Raw genomic sequence first — 21,728 nt, 5'->3', positions numbered from 1 at the left:
ATTACCAGCGCGCTGTAGAATGCTCCTCCAAACTAAACCGCAAAATCCTCGCAGCTAAAATTTCGCACAGAAATGGAATTTTGCCGTTGGTATTTTTAATAATAAAGTTGTTTGGCGTACTTGCCTGATTCGATCAGAAGTCGAATGTTCCCATAAAATATGCGGCGGCTGCGATGCAAGACAAGCCACTGCCTCAGCGATAGCACCGGCATTGCCGCCGGATACAATGGGAACATCCGACTTCTGATCGAATCACGCAAGAACCATACCATCGACAAAATGCCATTTCTGCCCGAAATTTTGAGCTATATATATATATATATATATATATATATATATATATATATATATATAATGGACCATATTACGCCACGCTTTCCGGTCTCCCACTATCTTCCTAACATCACATAACTTCATCTGCAGCGCCTCGAGGATGCCATCCAACCATCGCGTTCGCTGCCTACCCCTTCTCTGGTGACCCACAAACTTTCCCAACATCAAATCTTTCTCCAGCGACTCCTCTCTTCTCATCAGATGACCAAAGTAGCTGAGCTTTAACTTTAAAATTTGACCCTCCAATGAGCAGTCAGGGTTTATGGTCGACAATATCGACTGATTTGATCTTCTGGCCGTCCAAGGAACTCTCAAGAGTCTCCGCTAGCACCACAATTCAAACGCGTCAGTTCTTCGGCGGTCAGCCTTCTTCACAGTCCAACTCTCGCATCCATACATCACAGCTGGAAAGACCATAGCACGAGTTATACGGATCTTGGTTGGCAGTGTAATGTCTCTGCTCTTTACTAGGCGATCAAGGCTAGCCATGGCTCTCTTGCCCAGAAGCAGGCGTCTCCCAATTTCATGGCTGCAGTCTCTTTCCGGGGTAATCTTGGAGCCCAAGAAGAGAAAATCTGTCACAGCTTCCACTTCTTGTCCCTTGATGCTCCAGGACTTGATAAGGGCAGACGCCATGATCTTTGTCTTTTTAATGTTCAGTTTAAGCATATATATATATTATACATACGTGTGTGTGTGTCCATTTGTAAACTAAGAATGTCCGACTGACATACTTTCCGCGGTACAGTGAATGAGGGTGAAGAAATCCTTATTTTCAGTGTAGCTGGTCGCATTCAACAAAAAACTAGTAGAAAGAATCAACTTTTGATGAAATTTGTCCTCGAGTGTCTCAGCAAAAACAGGCAGGAGACAAGGCAGTAGGTGACTATGGCATTAGTTCTAGGAATAGCAGAGGGGAGTTAGTAGTTGAGTTTGCAGAGCGCAATAACTTACGAATCATGAATACCTTCTTCAGCAAACGGAAGAACCGAAAATGGACATGGAAAAGTCCTAACGGAGAGACTAAAAATGAAATCGACTTCATAATGTGTTCAACCCCCGCCATTGTGCAGGATGTAGAGGTAATCGGGAAAGTTCGATGTAGTGACCACAGGATGGTGAGGTCCCGAATTAACCTAAATCTGAAGAAGGAACGCAATAGATTAGTAAGAAAGAAACCCATCAACGAATTAGCGGTGAGGGGGAGGGCAGAAGAGTTCAGGATCTCGCTACAGAATAGGTATTCAGCTCTAACTGAGGATGGCGACATTACCCTAGAGGCAAGGAACAATAATTTCAGAGATATCATTACTGAGTGCGCGGTAGAAGTAGGCGGTAGGATAGTTAGAGAGGATACCGGTAAGCTGTCTAAGGAGACGAAAGATTTGATTAAGAAACGGCAGAGTATGAAAGCTTCCAATCCAACAGACCAGATCGAATTGGCCGAGATATCAAAGCTAATCAATAAGCGCAAGGTGGCCGATATAAGGAAGTATAACATGGAGAAAATTGAGCATGCTGTAAAGAACGGGGGAAGCCTTAAAGCGGTAAAGAAGAAATTGGGCATAGGCAAAAACCAGATGTATGCGATAAGGGACAAGGCGGGCAACGTCATCACTAATATGGACAAGATAGTCAAAGTAGCCGAGGAGTTCTATACAGATCTCTACAGTAGCCAAAGTAGTCAGGACCGTAATGAGATTGGCGGTAGGGAAAAACAGTCAGACGTTCCACCAGTGACGAAGGACGAGGTCAAGAAAGCACTAGAAACTATGAAAAGGGGGAAATCAGCTGGAGAGGATCAGATAACTACAGATTTGCTGAAGGACGGGGGGGATATCGTGCTAGAAAAACTGGCCACCCTGTATACGCAGTGCCTGGTGTCATCGACGGTACCGGAAGCATGGAAGAATGCAAACATTATCCTCATTCACAAGAAAGGGGACTCTAAGGACCTTAAAAATTACAGACCAATCAGCTTACTGTCTGTTACGTATAAGGTATTTACTAAGGTAATCGCTAATAGAATCAGGACAACCTTAGAATGCAATCAAGCAAAGGATCAAGCAGGGTTTCGGAAACGGTACTCTACTATCGATCATATCCATACCATCAATCAGGTGATAGAAAAATGCTCGGAATATAACCAGCCCTTATACATAGCATTCATTGATTACGAAAAAGCATTTGACTCAGTTGAAACCTCGGCGGTGATGCAGGCATTGCGAAATCAGGGGGTAGACGAGCCATACGTGAAAGTGCTGGAAGATATATATAGTGGCTGCACAGCAACCATAGTTCTACATAAAGAAAGCAACAAAATTCCCATAAAGAAAGGTGTTAGGCAAGGAGACACAATCTCCCCAGTACTATTCACAGCTTGTTTAGAGGAAGTAATCAGAGACTTGGAATGGGAGCAGTTAGGGATAAGGGTAGATGGAGAATACCTCAGTAATCTGCGATTTGCTGATGACATTGCCTTGCTAAGCAACTCGGGAGATGAACTGCAAATAATGATTGATGACCTAGACAGGAAAAGTAGAAAGGTAGGCTTGAAAATCAATATGCAGAAGACTAAGGTAATGTTCAACAGCCTCGGGAAGGAACAGGAGTTTACATTAGGTAGCGAAATACTGGAAGTAGTAGGCGAATATATCTACTTAGGACAGGTAGTAACCGCAGATCCGGATCATGAAAAGGAAATAACAAGAAGAATAAGATTGGGATGGAGCGCATTTGGCAAGCACTCGCAGATTATGACTAGCAGCTTACCGGTATCGCTCAAGAGGAAAGTATACAACAGTTGCATCTTGCCTGTACTCACCTATGGGGCTGAAACGTGGAGGCTAACCAAGAGAGTTCTACTTAAGTTGAGGACAACCCAGAGGGCTATGGAACGAAAAATGGTAGGGGTAACATTAAGAGATAGAAAGCGTGCAGAGTGGGTCAGAGAAATAACTCAAGTTAACGACATTCTAGTGGAAATTAAGAAGAAGAAATGGACATGGGCAGGACATGTAGTGCGAAGAGAGGATAACCGATGGTCGCTGAGGGTAACAAACTGGATTCCAAGGGAAGGAAAGCGTAGCAGGGGGCGGCAGAAAGTTAGGTGGGCGGATGAGATTAAGAAGTTCGCAGGGGTCAGGTGGATGCAGCTAGCACAGAACCGGGTTAAGTGGAGAGATATGGGAGAGGCCTTCGCCCTGCAGTGGGTATAATCAGGCTGATGATGATGATGATGTCTCAGCTTTCAGCTGCCCACCAGCCTGCCTCTAGTTAACGCAATAAAATTAAATAATTTCAAGCCAGCATGACACCAAAGCTGTAGACGCGATAGCGCCTTTAACACGGCGTTTTCATTCCGCGAATTCTTGCCGTTAAGAGACGCAGAGTTTGTTTGGCAATGTGATTAACGCCTTTAGTTTGCTTTGTTTGGAGGAACGGAAGGTGCTCTATCTGCCTCACTTCTCGGTGAACGGCGAACTATAAATGAAAGGCATAAAAACGGAGGTAGAGCCGCCCAAATCTTTAACTGGCGTGCGCATGACGACCTCCTTTTCTATGCTCCTGCGCATTAATAAGGACAATACTTGCCAGATGATCAAGATTACGCAAAAGCTTGGTGAGCCATTTCTTATACTTGACTTTTCGCAGGTTAGCTGCTCTGTAACACTCAGAATTACAGAAAGTACTGCCGTCACAAACGTCAGTTAAGATTTCGGCAGCAGTACATAGGTCGTTGGTTACAATCTCTGTCGCAAACTAACCTTCAACATGACTAGCAGATGGATTCTAAATGTGACGCGAAAAGGGTATGACACCACCCTGAAAGCTGTATAAGGAATCGATTTTATCAAGATTTTAATATAAAACAGAGCATATATTTTTCCACGAGTTGCGAGTTTCGGCGACGACCATGGCAATGGCGATGCCTTTTCGGCCGAACGAGCTGTATGCGCTTCAGGTAAAATCAAATATGTGCATAATTTTGTTGCTGAACACAACCAGCACATCTTTCTCTCTTTTCTTTTAATCCACCTTCCTTCGAAGCTTCTCAAGCTTCCCCTTACGGTGTGGTTCAGGATTCCACCAGGAAGTGTGACAGATACTGTGCCTTTTCTTTCCTTTAAGCAGCTTAGGAAATACGTTTGCAGAACGGCCCGTGACAGTTCGCTATGCAGTCGGAGTGGCTCCACTATAAGCCTGAAACAAGCTGTGCACTGTCAGAGCATCACTCCCACAAGCAAAACAAAAGTATCTGCTGTTTCATTACAATTTAGAAGCAGTTTTGCAGTCATTACGTCACCCCATAGAAACCAAAACACACCTGCAGTTTGCAGTTCCTGACTGGGGAGAGTAAACATGGAGAGGGACCCAAACGCCGCGAGAGAAAAACGGTGGCGAAGGTGGCACAAAAGGCACAAAAGGTCCCCTCTCTGAAAGCGACGGTGCAGGAACGAGACATGATGGGACAGAATGCTGCACGAGCGCCCCATCGTGACATGTGCCCAAACTATTCACACCGTCTAGGGGCACGAACACACACACAAACACACAAACGCTGGTAGAGAGGGTAAGTAGGGTTGCAGTAGGGTGCAAGTTTTCTAAGAGGGGGTAAATGAATAGGGACCTGCTTCCAGCAGGTGCAAAGTTACCCCCAAGGCCTTCTAAAGGGGGTAAAGGACCATGCTATGCCCTTTTTACCCCTTTCGCACACCCTTTTTTCTTAGAGTGCTGTGACAATGTCGTTCTGTGTATTGTGCCACCACTTCTTGAAGCTTTGCTAACGAGAGAGCGCAGTTAGAAGTAGGTAGAACGGCTGAGATTTAGGACCTTGGCATCGCTTTATGATGCTGGGCTGAACTCTCCGAGCTCTCTTTGAACTTTCAGAGGCGTGAGATTACGTTACCTGAGGTGCACAACGTGGCAGCTAGATAACTCGCTGTTTTTAAAGCAAGAAAGCTCCGACATGCAAACTGTCGTAACAAGTAAATGAAACGAAGCGCTTAATTAAAGCCGTAGTAGAACTGCACCCTGGTCGAAAATTCACCCTGGAAACAAATGCAACGCAGTTCTATCAGAGCTTAGCCGAGAACATAAATACATGACTTCAAATCACAGTGTTTTCAAAGTTCCTGCAGCACCAATGCTGACCTGCGTTTGATTCAGGACATTCTGTGACGTCGCATCCATCGACCTGGCCTGTTGAGGTGCACGTCCTCTAAGGCGACGACGAAATAGCTCGCTTAGCCCAGAGGTTTTGTACAAACGAGACTCATCTCAGTATAAGGAGTACACTGAAAACAGACAAAAAAAAATGCTTTCTTAACCGAAGAGCAGTGGGAGACTCGGCTGTCAAGCCCCAGCCTGGATGATCAGCGTAGTTAGTCTGGTCAGCTGGACTCGGGAGATGGCTCGGGCCCACGGCTTCCTGGACTGAGGAGGCTCCCCACCTAGGGCTGAATATTTCACGCCTGCTCCGAATAAATTCTTCTCTCTCTCTCTCTCTCTCTGGAAGCTCGAGAGCTCCTGACGAATGTCAACTGCATCCCAGTGCCAACCACTGGACTGTGAACAAGGGTCCAGTGCTATGAACGCTGTCATGACGCCTCTGAAGTCGTCGCAGTCGATAATGAAGTTGTCAGTGCTCTTAGTCATTGTCCACCGCTGCAATGTTTTGATCCAGATAGGAACGTGACGTCGTGGCTTTTGTCAAGAAGGCGCTCTGCACTATAAACCTGAGCTTCAGCCCGAAAATCTGGTGTCTGGAGTGTAGAACAGGATCATTTCTAAAGATGTTTGTAGTCACATTTAACCTTGCACACAATTTTTTTTTTTTTAATAAACGGTACAGTTCAAGTGAATTTTGTTTTCGTTTTTTGATTTGTATTGTGGCTCACATGCACGTCTACGAGTCTTCATTTTGTATAGTAGGATACAATTTAGAAAAAAAAAAAAGGCGGTTGTTAACTATGGGCCATGATACGCGGCATGTATATTACCCCGCTGAACAGTACAAGAAACTAATTTCTGACATCCGAAACAAGCCACAGGTATCAAAATTGTTGAGCTTATAATTTGATCACGCGCTTGGCTTGTTATTTGGGTATAGTGGACCTGTTAAGTTTGTTGCTCATGGTGTTTTGTACACGTGCGTTGTTGAGTGGTGGGTGGGGCATCATGACGACCCTCTGAACGAACAACGAAGACATCGGTACGATCAAAATTCGTCCTCCGCCACGGTGGCTCAGTGGAATTATGACGCTATAGACTACTGAACCCAATTAAGGACGCGGGATCAAATCCCGGTCGCGGCTGCCGCTTTTCGGTCGAGGCGGAAAGGAAGGCGCCCGTGAGGTATGTGATGTCAGTAGTGCACGTTAAGAATCCCAGGTGGTCGAAATTTCCGGACTCCTCCACTACGGCGTCCCTCATAGCCTGAGTACCTGTGGGAGGTTAAACCTCACAAACCAAAGCAAATTCTTCCAAATTTTACTACCCTGAGCCTGGTCTCATTCTAAGACAGCGCCGAAGGAAGGCTTGTGTTATTCTTATTTCGTTCGTTTCTTCTTCAAGGACTTTACGCGAATGATGGTCGAAAATTTTTGTGCTTTTATCCATAAACTACTGCGGTCAACTTGGTTTCGCCGAGGATTATTATTATTATTATTATTTTTTTTTTTTTGCTATGAGTATAAGCACTTGTGGTTAGTATTTTACAACTATTCATTAAACTGTTTCATCTGTTTTCGTTGGGAATCCCTACCTGTCGTCGCACCGCTCATTTCCCTCTCAAACGTGGAGTGTAAAACTTTCCCATTTTAAAAAATAACATCGCAGTCGGGCTACCAATCATTCCAGCGAACAGACGACTTTCAGATCGATGTTTAGTGCGCAAACGCACTCTCGCCGTGGCTGAAGCGCTGAACGAGCGAACTGTCGAGGCGCGCGGGATATAATAATAATAATAATAATAATAATAATAATAATAATAATAATAATAATAATAATAATAATAATAATAATAATAATAATAAAAAAACAAATGGTTGGCTGTACTTGGCGCCTATATAGTCAAGCAGAAGAACCTTGTTATTCTGCTAATATTTTTGTTATTTTCGTTTAGTTCGTTTGCAGAGCAATTTTATATTTATTAATTCCCCCTCGTTTTATTTTTTCTTTTTTTTGTAATGTGCAACGAAAACTTGCGCTTTTTGCCTAAACTAAATGTCTCGAAAATTCTATTTGCAGTTATTTACCTTTACAAAGTCTCCTTCTCACCAGCTCATCGAGACTGTTCAACAATGCTTCCGTTATCTTCGATGTCCAGAGTGCTATAAAACACTGGTTCGCGAATCATATTGAATATATTACAAGTGCCGACGCTTTGCTTCACCGTGAGCTGTTCTACGACAGATACCGTCGAGCACAGTGGAAGAGCATGAGGAATGCTTGTTTCAGGTCTGTGTCATAATTAACAAAAAAAAAAAAAATAAAAATAAAAACAGCTTCGAAAATAACTTCGCATTGTTCGAAACGATGTGTAAAGCAGACCACCAGTTGCTTTGTCTATCTCCCTCTTTATTTCCCTTTCCACACATGTTCGAATCACTCGAGATCCCCTTCAATGGAGCCATAAGGCACCTTAGAGGTTCTTACGCGAGGTCTCGCGTAAATCTTTCACGGTCGAATTTGTAGCCGCGTGTGTTATGTGCCCTGCTATGTGCAGAAGACGCATGTTGGTGTAAAGACGACTACTTTATTCAAGCATTGTTTCCGGAATGAGTCCCTGATAACGCGAGACGGAATAGTCGGGCGATACACACTAGACGTACACCGAGCAAAAGGTTTCCGGCTCGTGCGGGGCGCCAGCGTGACTGCGGTTTCCATAACAGTAGGCAGATCACAGCGAAACACCACACATGTCTCTGTATACCGCGTGTTTGCGTCAAGGTGACCCTAATATTTAAATATAGGGTTTTCGACATGGTAGATACTGCTTCTGCGGAATTAGCAGTTCTGGCAAGCACCCGGTTGTTGCTGGTCAGTGCATTAACAGTCATATTCGTCTTTAGAATTTCCAAAACGCGATGAGCTTGGGATCTGTGGCTCAGAGTTTTGATTATTTTTCGCGCAATTCGAAAAACGCGCGCTTCACGGCGGTCATCAAATGTCGTCACTCGGTGACGGCATTTCACTTTCTTTGTCATGCATCGGCTGTAGCAGGCTGGGATAGGAGCAGCTGTGAGCACATACCGGTGACCTGGCAGTGAAGGTGACGCGGCTCTGACGCCGTTTGATGGAGGTCATTCCATGCCAAATTTACCAGAATTTGCGCTCGACCGCTTCTGATCGTTTCCATAAAATTTGCGACTATTTATTGTACCGCCTGCTTTACCCGTCACAGAGTTAGGAAAGAAAACTTTGGTCATGTGACACGTCTGAATTTTTCAGACAAGTGCAAAAGTTTTTCTCACTAAACGTTTTTCAAAGAATCGAGTATTTTACTTAATTCTTCGCTTGAAAAGTTTTTGCAGATAATGCCTATGCATTGTTGTTTTTGCAGCAAGGAGTATGGGCACTGATATTTTTTCGTTGTTTTATTTCATCTTTTTGTACCCCAAGAAGCGCCGTTTTTTTTTTTTTTACACATTCGCGACATTCATGAGCAGCATCACATTTTTGAATGGGTCTCTATAAATCCTACTATTTCACTAAATAGTTTGAGCTGTATTAAAGCACGGTTAAGAAGAAAAAAAAAACGTCGAATTTAGAAAAAGTGCATACCGCGCTTTCTGCCATAAATGTTGTATTCCGGTGTTCAGATGTTCAGATTCAGGTGTTCAGGGCGAAAAAGTGTGCTAGCTGCTTCCTTGAAGCGTTTGGACAAGAGGCCTTTGTCGGAGGAACTGCTACTGGGCGCTTGGCAGGACAAGGGGAAGGGTGTCCAGGCAGTGCGTGCTCTTTGCCGTTTTTTGTGCGCCAGCGGACTTGGTTCGCGCTTGTAAAACAAGCTACTGTGTCTGTATATGTATTTCATGTGCCTTCTCCCACATCGTCACCCATCATGATCCTCTTTCTTCTCCCCTTCCCCAGTGCAGAGTAGCAGGCCAGATTTGAATTATTCCGGCCAACCTCTCTGCTTTTCGTTTCAATAAATCCATCTATCTATCTATGTGGCCCGTTTGATAGCTAATTTCATGGTAATATTTTTTCGGCGATTTTATGCAGCCTTTTTTGTTTGTTTGTTTGTTTGTTTGTTTGTTTAAGCGAGAAAAATAACGTCAGTGCCGCACCTCGAGCTCTGGTTGCTCTGTACTGCGCCCAGAACTGCGGCGCAACGTAAGCAAACACGTAGATAGAAGCACAACACAGGCGCACAGTACCAACTGTAATACGCAACGGAACCCAAACTTCCTCTTCACCACTCAGCCACAACTTCCTCCTCTACTCCCAAGTACATCACACCCGCACACCTCTTCTTTCCCAAGCAGATGTCTAGCCAACAATAAATGTTAGCAGCACTCACATCCAAGTCCATCACTCCCATCTTCCAAGCATGACAGCCACGACTTCCGCCACATAGCCACAGACTGGAAAAACCACCACACACCTGCAGCTGCAGGAGTGCTCTGTACTGCCACTGCACTGCAGAACACGGCCGTGGCGCCGCTCGGAATTCTGCGTTGGGTTTATCGAGAGCGGCATCAAATGACGCGAGGGCAATCGGGAAAAATGAATATCGTCACTTCAGGAAGGAAGCATCTCGGCATTTGTGCCCAAATTTTCTTGCGCTACTTGTTCCCCTAATAATGACTCACTACAGTCCTTAATCCAAATACAGAATAAATTGATTTTGCCCCATGGCAGAGAATGTCGCTGTGACATTCTTAGCCTTTATTAATTAGTTCATGCTACAGAGGAATGTTCCGTAAATATTCAGTAAAATATTATGTCGGCTCGTGTTATTCAAAGCACTAAATGCTCCGTATCTGCGCATGTAACGCTGGAAAAGAACACCTGACTGCGCTGCTTGCTCCACCGATAGGGCAAAATGCATTTACTCGAGGTTTTCAGTGAGGACTTCTGGGTATTCAGAGAGGATGTTCGACAAGGAGAGTGGAATCTCGATTTCATGTGCGTGGTTTATACAGCAGAGCGAAATTGCCAATGCAGAAAACCAGTCTCTCCCTAACAGGCTAGTACCACCTTCTCGGGAAACGAGAAGATGAAGCCGACTGCTCTTCATTCTGCACTAGACGGTGACTTCCAATGATCTCGCAATGTCTAAGCGTTAATTTCTGTGCACGAGCGCAGCTGTAGAAAACAGCTAGGATCTTAGTTCTTGCCTTGACTGCTGAAGCTTTTTCGTGGTCCTCTCGCTTGTGATGCTGCTGGAGAAGTGATGTTGCTGGTCAGAGCACCAACCTTTGACTTGCGATCTTGATTTTCGCGAAGAAAACTGACTGAAGTCGGAGCATCTACCTCTTCAGCTGGATCAGCTGACTGCGAAATTTGGTGGTTTCGTCCACAAAAGTACGACTTATTTTTGCTGAAATATCTGTTTCAATGCTGATCAGGCGTCGAATTTTAATCTTTCGCTGCCTTCTTTTGACAGGCCTTGTCAAGATGTCCTTTGTTGCCGCAGTAGTGAGAGATGGCGGAATGTATGACCAAGTACATGAGTCATGCTCACCTGCGCAACGCCAACATTCCATACTCGGAGAATGGTTGGCTGGTTTGACGTCCTGGCGAAGATTCCATTGCACTTGATGTGTTTCAAACGGGACCTTTGGGCGGCAAAGCTCTTCTCTCTTAGCGGCTGCATGCTTCTCTCTGCCACACGCGCCAGTAGGATGGCCTTGGAGAGCTTGCGATCCGTTTCAGCCAGGCAGACGCCTTTGAATAAGTTCTTCACGCAGACCAAGACTAGTAGACAGTCGCAGAGCAGACGATCCAGTCAATCCTCGAACTCACAGTGGCGGGGCAAGGTGTCAGAGAGCGGCGATGTAGTGCGGCGCTGATTCGCCAGGTTGCTGATGTCGCTTGTTGAAGCGGAAGCGTTCCATTGTGACGGAAGGTTTTTTTTTTTTTTTTTTTTTTTTTTTTTTTTTTTTTTTTTTTTTGACGAAGTGGCCGTTGAGCTAGGCAACAACTTCCGGTTCATCTGAAGGTGCCTTGGGTGCACAGAGAGAGCGCAGCAAGGTGTACGCATTGGCGTCGCATACGCTGCAGAGGAAAGCCCGTTTCTTGTCATCGCAGCTGATGTCGTCGGCTTGGAAGTAGAACTCGAGGCGTTCTGAGTAGACTGGCCAGGCGGAAGGCTCGGCGGGCGAGAATTCGCCCATCGTGCCTGGAGGCAGAAGCGCTGCCATGTCAATGGCTGTGCAGGACTGGAGCGGATACAGGGGGCTTTAAGTCGGATTTTAGTCGGATTCTGGAGCGACACAGTTTATTGGCGCAAAAGCGTACTAGCAGGGAAGAGAGTCACGTGATAGATCGAAGAGAGTTTAGTGTCGTCGTGTAGCTTCGTACAAGATGAGACCGATGAAATGCGAGGATGAGGAATGGAGCGAAATGCGGCGCTCGGGCCAGACAAGAAAGTACTATACTGGGAAGTGGAGCCAGGAGCGGCAGTAGTACGATAACACAGTTGGTGCGGCAGTACCACGATACACACACTCGCTTAAAACAAAAACGGCTCCATAAAAATCGCTGAGCAAAATTACAATTACCTGCAGACGGGCCACATTTAATATTTTAACCAGAAACTAGAGTACAAAATTTTTGGAGCGAAAAAATTTCGAATTTAGAAACACTGCTGCACAACACATTTATTTCTTAATTCAATTTTTTTTCCTGAAATATGCTGTTGTAATATAATGCCAACCGTTTAGTGAAATAAGTTTAAGCCATTGAAAATGGGATGTTTCTCATGAATATCGACAAGTTAAAAACGGCCGCTTCTTCAGGTAACAAAATGAATCAAAACAATGCAAAAATATTTGTTCTGAATATTCCTTGCTTGCTGTAAAAATCACAATGCATATGCGTTATCTATAAACAGGAAGTTTCAGGGAAAACTAAGAAATTAGAAATAAAAAATATATTCAAAACAGAAAAACAATATTTGCAGGAATACACTCTTTCCCCCATCGGACATAACTTGCTGCAAAACGCCTCTCATTATGGGTATAATTAACAAAATTTCACTAATTAACCTTTTCAGTATCGTAGTTTGGCGGTTAGTTCCAATGGGCAGTTTGATGCCGTGAACCAGACGATGTCACATCAGTTTTTGAAACGAAGAAAAATTCGTTTTCTGGAGCTCTGCAGCTCGATGAAATCCAACGTTTTTCTCCGCACGCAACCGAAACTGAGCGCACGAGGAGCGCCGGATGTATGGCGCAAGTGAAACGTCAGCTCATGACGTGTCGTAATGAATGCAGCGCCCAATTCGAAACGCGTGTGCTAATTTCCTTGGTTAGGGGGCCTCGGCGCTTGAGCTTAGACCGCGGCCGGCGTTATCGTGTGTTTCATCGCTCGGCGCAAGGAAATGATAGTCATCGTCAGCCGCGAGGACTTCGGTTCTAAGAGCCCCGATGGACTGAGCCGCAGTGTTGTTTTTGTATTTGCCACTTCTGTATGGCTGCCCGGCCCTTGGCCCGGCGAGCTCGATTTGAGGCGTCATCATCCATTCATTTACTCGATGAAGTCGTGAGCTCTGCTGTGTAGGGCCACCCAAGATAGACAGGTCACGGCAGAGAGTTCTGACAAAATGTGATTCACTGGAGAAGGTAATGGCAACCCACTCCAGTATTTCCTGCCAAGAAAACCCTATTGCCAGTCACAATACCATTATCGATATGGCGCCGGAAGATGAGCCCCCCAGGTTGGAAGGCGTCCCACATGTTACTGGGGATGAACAAAGGGCGATTCCTAGTAGCACCAGGACTAATAAAGCGGCTGGACTAAAGCCAAAAGGACGCTCAGTTGTGGATGTGTCGGGAAGCGACCGGAAAGTCCGATGTTGCAAGGAGATATATCACACAGCAACATGGAATGTAAGATCTATGACGCAAGGTAAACTGGATATCGTCAAGCGAGAAATGGACAGATTGAACATTGATATCTTGAATATCAGCGAGCTCAAGTGGACCGGAATGGGAGAATTTAACTCCGGCGACCATTATGTCTTTTATTGTGGGCACGAATCCAAGAGAAGGAATGGGGTCGCTCTCATAGTAAACAGAAGAATGGGCAAAGCAGTGCTAGGGTACAACCCCAAAAACGACCGAATGATTTCACTTCGGATCCAAGGTCACCCTTTCAACATAACAGTTATCCAAGTCTATGCACCGACCACTGCTGCTGAAGAAGCTGACGTTGAGAGATTTTATGCGGACCTACAATGCCTTTTAGACCGCACCCCATCATCAGACGTCGTTTTTCTCATAGGAGACTGGAATGCTAAGGTCGGGAGTGAAGAAATATCCGGAATTACAGGCAAGTTCGGTCTTGGTGAGCCAAATGAAGCTGGGCAGAGGCTAGTAGAGTTCTGTCAAGAAAACAACCTGACCATAGCGAATACTCATTTTCAACAGCACAAGAGGCGCCTGTACACATGGATTTCACCGGACGGTCTGTACAGGAATCAGATCGATTATATTATTTGCCGGCAGAGATGGAGAAGCGCTATACAAGCAGTAAAAACAAGGCCTGGGGCCGATTGTGGCACCGATCATCAGCTTCTTGTTGCCAAAATTAAGCTTCGATTGAGGAAAACGCAGAAAACTAGAAGGCCTTTCAGGTATGATCTGGATCAGATTCCATTAGAATATGCTGTGGAAGTGAGGAATCGATTTCAAGAATTAGATCTAGAATTAGATCTAGAAGACAAAGAGCCCGAAGAGATGTGGACTGATGTTCGTGATATAATACAAGAAGTTGCTACTAAGGTAGTTCCAAAGCAAAAGAAATGCAAAAAAGCAAACTGGTTATCTGAAGAGGCTTTGCAAATAGCTGAGGAAAGGAGGATGGCAAAAGGTATGGGGGAAAGAGAAAGGTACAAGGTTCTCAATGCGGATTTTCAGAAAATAGCAAGGAGAGATAAGAATGCCTTCCTGAACATACAGTGTCAAGCAGTTGAGGACAACAGCCAATTAAGGAACACAAGAGCTCTGTATAAGACAATCAAAGATATCAAAGGAAGCTTCTGTGCTAAGCTGGGCGTGATAAAGGACAAACGAGGCAAGGACCTCACTGAAGCCTCAGAGATAAAGAAGAGGTGGCAGGAATACACAGAAGAACTGTACAAGAAGGACCCGGATGTGCAAACCCAACATAGGACGGTTGTGATTACTGATCTCGAGCCGGGCATCCTGAAGAATGAAGTTGAATGGGCCTTAGCCAGCCTTGCTAAGAACAAAGCTAGCGGAATTGATGGTATTCCAGCTGAGTTGCTTCAAAACCTCAACCACGACGCTGTTAACACACTGCATACATTATGTCAAAAGATTTGGACAACCCTGCAGTGGCCACAGGATTGGAGGAGGTCAGTTTACATCCCCATTCCAAAGAAAGGCAGTGCCAAAGATTGTTCCAACTACCGCACGATCGCGCTTATTTCGCATGCTAGCAAGGTGATGTTAAAAATCCTGCAAGGTAGGCTGCAGCAGTATGTGGATCGGGAGCTTCCGGACGTGCAAGCTGGGTTTCGCAAGGGCAGAGGAACTAGAGACCAAATTGCCAACCTTCGCTGGATCATGGAAAAAGCAAGAGAGTTCCAGAAACCCATTTACTTCTGCTTTATTGATTATGCGAAAGCGTTCGACTGCGTAGATCACAGCAGATTGTGGCAAGCTCTCCAAGAGATGGGAGTTCCAATTCACCTCATCTGTCTCCTCAGGAACCTTTATGAAGGGCAAGAGGCCACAGTCAGAACTGGGCATGGCCTTACTGATTGGTTTCCGATTGAGAAAGGGGTGAGGCAAGGCTACATACTGTGGCCCTGCCTATTTAACCTATATGCAGAGTGCATCATGAGGAAGGCCGGTCTGGACGAGTCTTCAGCTGGAGGGAAGATTGCTGGAAAACGTATCAACAACCTTAGATATGCGGATGATACCACTTTAATGGCAGAAAGTGAAGTGGAACTCAAGAGACTTCTGATGCGCGTACAAGAAGAGAGTGAGAAGTTTGGGCTTAAACTGAACATTAAAAATACGAAGATCATGGCGTCTTGCCCTATCAAGTCCTGGAGCATCAATGGACAAGAAGTGGAAGCTGTGACAGATTTTCTCTTCTTGGGCTCCAAGATTACCTCGGAAGGAGACTGCAGCCATGAAATTAGGAGACGCCTGCTTCTGGGAAAGAGAGCAATGGTTAGCCTTGACCGCCTAGTAAAGAGCAGAGACATTAGTCTGCCAACCAAGATCCGTATAACTCGTGCTATGGTCTTTCCAGTTGTGATGTATGGATGCGAGGGTCGGACTGTGAAAAAGGCTGACCGCCGAAGAATTGACGCGTTTGAATTGTGGTGCTGGCGAAGACTCTTAAGAGTTCCTTGGACTGCCAGAAGATCAAATCAGTCGATATTGTCGACCATAAACCCTGACTGCTCATTGGAGGGTCAAATTTCAAAGTTAAAGCTCAGCTACTTTGGTCATCTGATGAGAAGAGAGGAGTCGCTGGAGAAAGATTTGATGTTGGGAAAGGTTGAGGGTCGCCGGAGAAGGGGTAGGCAGCGAACGCGATGGTTAGATGGCATTCTCGAGGCATTGCAGATGAAGCTATGTGATGTTAAGAAGATAGTGAGAGACCGGAAAGCGTGGCGTGACATGGTCCATAGGCCACGAAGAGTCGGACACGACTGAACGCCTGAACTGAACTGAACATCCATTCATTTACTCATTAAGTTGAGCTTCCAGTTTTCTATAATCCCCTGCACGTGATGAACGGTGTCCGAAAAAGGTCTGTCCGCGTGGTAAGAGGGCTTACTCGGCAGTGGCTGTATGCTATCAGGCTGTTGTTCTTGCGGTTGTTGTAAGCATGTGTTACCCCCTGTTTCTCAAAAAGCTCGTATATTTGCATTTGAGGTGCACATGTGACAAGGCCGTTGTAGTGTCAGTATTTCAAATCACTTCAATGTGTGAAGTGCCGACTGATATTAAAGCGTCACGTCGCATCGTGTTTATTGCGGGAATGGCCACGCCAGTACAACTCCGATACTCCACTGCCGAGAAGGTGGACATTGTGATCGCTTATTTCAGCGCGGGAATGGACGCGGAGCTGGCAACCAGACAGTATACCGCCCAAAGTCCTGGCCGTTATGTGCCGATTCGTACAAAGAGTATATGTTCTCAAAAGGAAAAGGCAAGGGGGTGGAACCGATAATTTTGGTATTGATGACCTCGCTCACTTTTGTCAAGCCGGAAGCTTAGTGTCAAGTAAATTTCCAATGTGTACGTTGCCAGCCAGCGCGCGGCTTCAGTTTTGAGGTCACTTTCAAAACACAACTGCCACCTAAATCATGTGTGTTTTTACCAGGAACTGTCATCGAATGACTTTCAGAAACGACTCGATTTTTACAAATAGTGCCTAATTAAATGTTATGAGCACCCCGAATTTCTGAACATAATGCTTTTGACAGACGAGGTCCAATATTATAGGGACTCGAATGTCATTTTGCACAATGCACGTCATTGCTGCGACAACAACCCACATTGGCCACGTCAGCACAAGAACCATGTAAGATGGTCAGCAAATGTTTGGTGTGGCATTTGTAACAGCCGTTTGTCGGTCGCTACTTCAACGATGGAAGCCTTAATTGAAAAAAAAAAAACAGAAAAAAAAAACAGGCTGCGTTCTAAAAGGCGCTATCTCTGAATTTCCCTCGGGGCTACCAGTGGTCGTTAAAAAAAAAGAAAAAAAAAAAAGAAACAAAAAGTGAATTCAGCATGACGGAGCCGCGTAGAGACTTTTTCTTTCGCCATTCCCGGCAGACACCTTTTCCAACCAATGACTAGGGAGAAAAGGGGGGGAGGGGAGGGGTACCCTGGCCTCTAAGGTCGCCCATTTGTCACCGCTGGATACCCTCTGGGGATATGCTAAGAACGAAGTTTTCGATACAGAGCCAACAAACCTCGAAGACCTGAAGCCGCATGTCAAGATATCAGCCGAAGAGATTTACGGAGAGATGCTCATTTCTGCATTGAACTTCTTTAAAGACTGCATTCTTCTGTGCATCACAATGGACGGCAACGAGTTTCAAACACTCATCTGAAAATCATTTGCTCTCATCCCAAGTAGTATTTACTTTCGTGGGGTATGCAAGTAGAGTTGCAGGGAACTGAGTCATTAAAGTCAACCAATTCTGTTTATTCCCGACTGTTATACAGGCAACATGCATGCTTAAAACATCGGCCGTCAAGGCTTACCAGTTAGTAAAACATGAGACGTGTGTGATCCAACACACAGCAACCATATCGAGCTAGCCTGTGCAAAGCGAAAATACCAAGGTTTTCAGCAATCTTTTCAACTTACGAAAACATTGTCGTTTGTTTTAGCTGTTAAGGCAATACCGCGTAAAAGAAATAGACGCCCGACACAAATAATGAAATGCATGTCAATATACCGGACCGTTTAGCGTTAAACAGCCATATGCACGTTATCACAGAGGCGTGGCGTTATTTATTTCCCTATGCTAGCTATTAATTTAAAAGGGGAAAAAAAAAAGTTCCTTCCGAAGGTAGCCAGACAGGCAGAGCGCCAGGCCTGAGCTTATCAGTGTTTTCAAAGCGACGTTGTTATAGCTGACGATGACTATCCTTTTCCTCACGCCGAGTGACGAAGCATGCGATTACGCCGGCCGCGGTCCAAGCAAATCGCCGAGGCTTTCTATCCGGGGAAATTAGCACATGCCATGGAGGAAGGAAAGAACTTGCACATGCGTTTAAAATTGCGCGCTGCGCGCGTCACCAGCGGACGTTTCGCTAGCGCCATACTGCCGGCGCTCCTTGTGTGCTCAGTTTCGGTTGCGTGCGGAAAAAAGCGTCGGATTTCATCGAGCCGCATGACTCGAAAACGAGTTTTTCTTCGTTTCAAGAACTGTTATGGCATCATCTCGTTCATGGGATCAAGCAGCCCATTGATACTAACCAAGAACTAGGATAATTAAGAAGTTAATTATTGAATATTTGTTAATTGCAAGAATAATTAGCGGCATCTTGCAGCATGGTATGTCCGCTGGGGCAGAGTGTGTGTGTTCCTGCAAATATTTTGTCTGTTTTGAAGCTTCCATTTTCTAATATTACTTAGTCTTCCCTGAAACACCCTGTGTGTGTGTGTGTGTGTGTGTGTGTGTGTGTGTGTGTGTGTGTGTGTGTGTGTGTGTGTGTGTGTGTGTGTGTGTGTGTGTGTGTGTGTGTGTGTGTGTGTGTGTGTGTGTGTGTGTGCGTGCGCGCGCGCGCGCGCGCGCGCGTCCGTGCGTGCGTGCGTGCGTGCGTGCGTGCGTAATTGAGTCCCCAAGCCCATAGAAACTAACCGGTTTTCACATTTCCCGTTTAAATTTTCGATCGTCACAAAGAAGACAAGATGTTTTACCCCGATGTTATTTCCTTTTTGCTGACAGCTGACGAGAAAGTCCTCGGGAGAAAATAAAGCGGTCTGGTTCTTGAATAGGCCCGTTATTTTAGCAGTAATTGAACAATGCAATATTGAGATGCAATTACGTATTCTTGTTTTAATTCAGAGGTGTCACACACCTGGCGTAACTTGCTTATTTTGTTTTTGTTTTTTCAGACATCTTGCTAACCTTGGAGCCAAAGGAATGCTTGAACGCGGCCTGCCAGCGCCAATTTAAACACCAACAAGCCATCGCAACAGCGACTGAACACTTCTTAAGAAGAAGTTTCATATAGAAAAAAGAAAAAGAAATAGCCAGGAGTCGCCACTTCAATGGACCTGTGAAGGTGAACTTTGACCAGGATATCTTCAGATGGGTTTTCAGCGGAAAGTGAAACGGCTTTTGAAAGAAGAGCAAGTCTTTTCAACGCTGAATCTTCCTTTTGCATGGTACTCCCGCGAGACCCATCTTGGAACTGTTGTGGCTGTTGAATTTTCAGTTCGTGTGAAGTCTACCGCAACACGTCAGAAAGCTTCCAAGTATCTTCCATGTGGATACCCAGTGGAAAGTATCCAGTTGTTTTTTGTGTCGAAGGTGACTGCAAGCAGAACCTAATAGGCGCAGAATGTTTTTGTGTGTGCGTGCGTGTGTGTGTCTTCGGCACACTTACCTGAAACGAACGGGTTATTGAGGCTGGAAATGCAAACGCTTAAGAGTTTTTGTGCTTAATGCAGATGTCAGTACAAGGAAGCTGAAGGGCAGGGTGAAAGAAGCTTTTCTTAAAAAGGAACATTCTTTCAGATTGATACGGACAAAGAAAATTCATTCGGTACAAGGCCCGCGTAATGCGATTCGGGACATCATAATCTAAGCTTTAGAAGAAGAAATACATGGTGGAATATGGCAGCCCACGAATCTCCTTCTGAACTCCTAACTCCATTTATTGTTTTGAGAAGTGTCGCAAACTGAAAAAAAAAAAAAAAAAAAAAAAAAAAGTTACAAACTTGGGTCCCGAGTAAAGCAGTGTTACATGCTTCGAAACTATGGTAAACAAGCGGGAGAAGGTTCCAGAAGTACAGATAAGAGGAAGCTGCATGCATCAGGCAACGTGATCGCCCAAGCACCAGAGGATGCATATAGAACGCTATGTATTGATCATATGCCGATCGATTGTTGCAGATCTTGGAAAGTTACTGGACAAACTCACGTTGCCTGACAGTGGCAGATTTTCTAAGAGAATGCCGTTCAAATGGTAAAGTTGCAAAAGAAGCGTCCGTGAAATCCGTTTTAACAATAATTTTTTTAAGCAGTGTGCTTTGTGAAGAAAAACATTTCTTCAGCTGTTCCTAGCTTACCATAGCTTCGCATTAGGTCAAATATGAACAAGCTAGATGAAGGCACTGCTGTGTACAGAACAGCTTAAATATTTGCCGGCGCTCAACTATCTTTTGAACCCGAACTTGAGTATGCCATCGCGGAGATTCGGTGGCATTCCGTCCTTGTCAAAATAAAAGGAGGTGGCTGCCTTGTGAGTAAACAAATCAGTTGGAAAACATCTCTCCTTATTGACAGCAGTCGGGGGTTGCAGAACCACAAACTGCACCGACTGCTGTCAGTAGTCGAGATCACTGAGTACTTTCTGATAAGAAGAGAAACACTGAAAGCTTCGCTGCTTTGATTGTTGAAGTGAATAGTGCTGCGAAAATAGGCAGTGCGAACGTGGAGGGACAGAATGTCGCAGATTCTGTTTGCTTCGGCTCATATTTAAAACATTTGATAATCGTGTTAAGCGTGCAGTTGGCGCCTTCGAGACATCCATGTCCTGTTCTCTCAAGCCAATTTAAATGAACAAAACGGAGTTGTTTTGAACCTGGAAGCACATAATCATCTGTCACAGTCACGCTGTCTCAAAAACACGAGAGAGGACTACATGACCGAAGAACACAGTATGAAGGCACTGCCATTATTTGCCAGTGAACCTGCATGATGTTTTGCACGTAAAGATTAGTGTGGTCAACCAACTGATTGATGGCTTAATGGCTGAGCACAGGACCGCGAGAGTGCTATTGACAAGATAGCAAAAATAAGTACCTTGAAGCCATCGTATGTGCTGCTGATAAGTGTGCAGTAAAGGTCGAAGTGTGGCAGGATCAAAGAAAAAGAAGAAACTTTACCTCTGTCCAAGGTAATGCTTTCGAGCGTCTGTTGAAAAACTGTTGCCAGACAGGCTCGATGGGAAACTCGGTCTGCAAAGAAAAGGAAAGGTAAACTTTCTTTGGCACTTACTAGATAAACTTTATGATCATTTGGAGCATAATTCAACGGGCCAAATCATCGAACAACAAACCGAAAAGTTTAAGAAATCCAAGCGTTTTGAAACATTCCATTTGATGAACTTGGACAAAAAGGACATAGAGGTTGACCGAGTGACACGATATACCGCATTTACTCTCGTAATGCATCAAGTGACCCCCCCCCCCCCCCCCCCCCACACACACACACAAGCACGCGCACGCGTTTGCCGCAGATAATTAAAAACAATTAGTGCGTCCCTACGTTACCAACGTTTCGCGACGACGCAGCCCACAGCGCATCTCTTGGCAACGCGTCAAGATGTTGCGCAGCGATGTCACGGCATGTTTATCTTTTGAAGTTAGCTTGGTTAGCTCCTGCGCTCTTGGAGGGAGGCATGAGGGGGGGCAGAGTTCAGGCGGTAGCTTTCTCGACTCGTTCGGCTGTGCAAGTCTGCATTGAAGGTGTCAGGACATTC

General features: G+C 45.2%; 1 long non-coding RNA gene across 2 annotated transcripts in view; it reads left to right on the top strand.

Moving 5' to 3' along the window:
- The window catches only part of LOC146201460 (uncharacterized), a 62,939-nt gene extending 41,537 nt beyond the window's left edge, over positions 1 to 21,402 (top strand). For both annotated transcript variants that reach the window (XR_014705361.1, XR_014705362.1), the window contains exon 3: positions 19,135 to 21,402. This is a non-coding gene — a long non-coding RNA (uncharacterized LOC146201460). The remainder of the gene's footprint in view (positions 1 to 19,134) is intronic.
- Positions 21,403 to 21,728: the final 326 nt, after the last annotated feature.

This window comes from Amblyomma maculatum, chromosome 2 (assembly GCF_055883805.1).
Source record: "Amblyomma maculatum isolate TAMU_Amacu chromosome 2, ASM5588380v1, whole genome shotgun sequence".
Taxonomy (NCBI): domain Eukaryota; kingdom Metazoa; phylum Arthropoda; class Arachnida; order Ixodida; family Ixodidae; genus Amblyomma; species Amblyomma maculatum.
The sequence above is the reverse complement of the archived record's forward strand: the minus strand, read 5'-3'. Positions and strand labels throughout refer to the sequence as shown.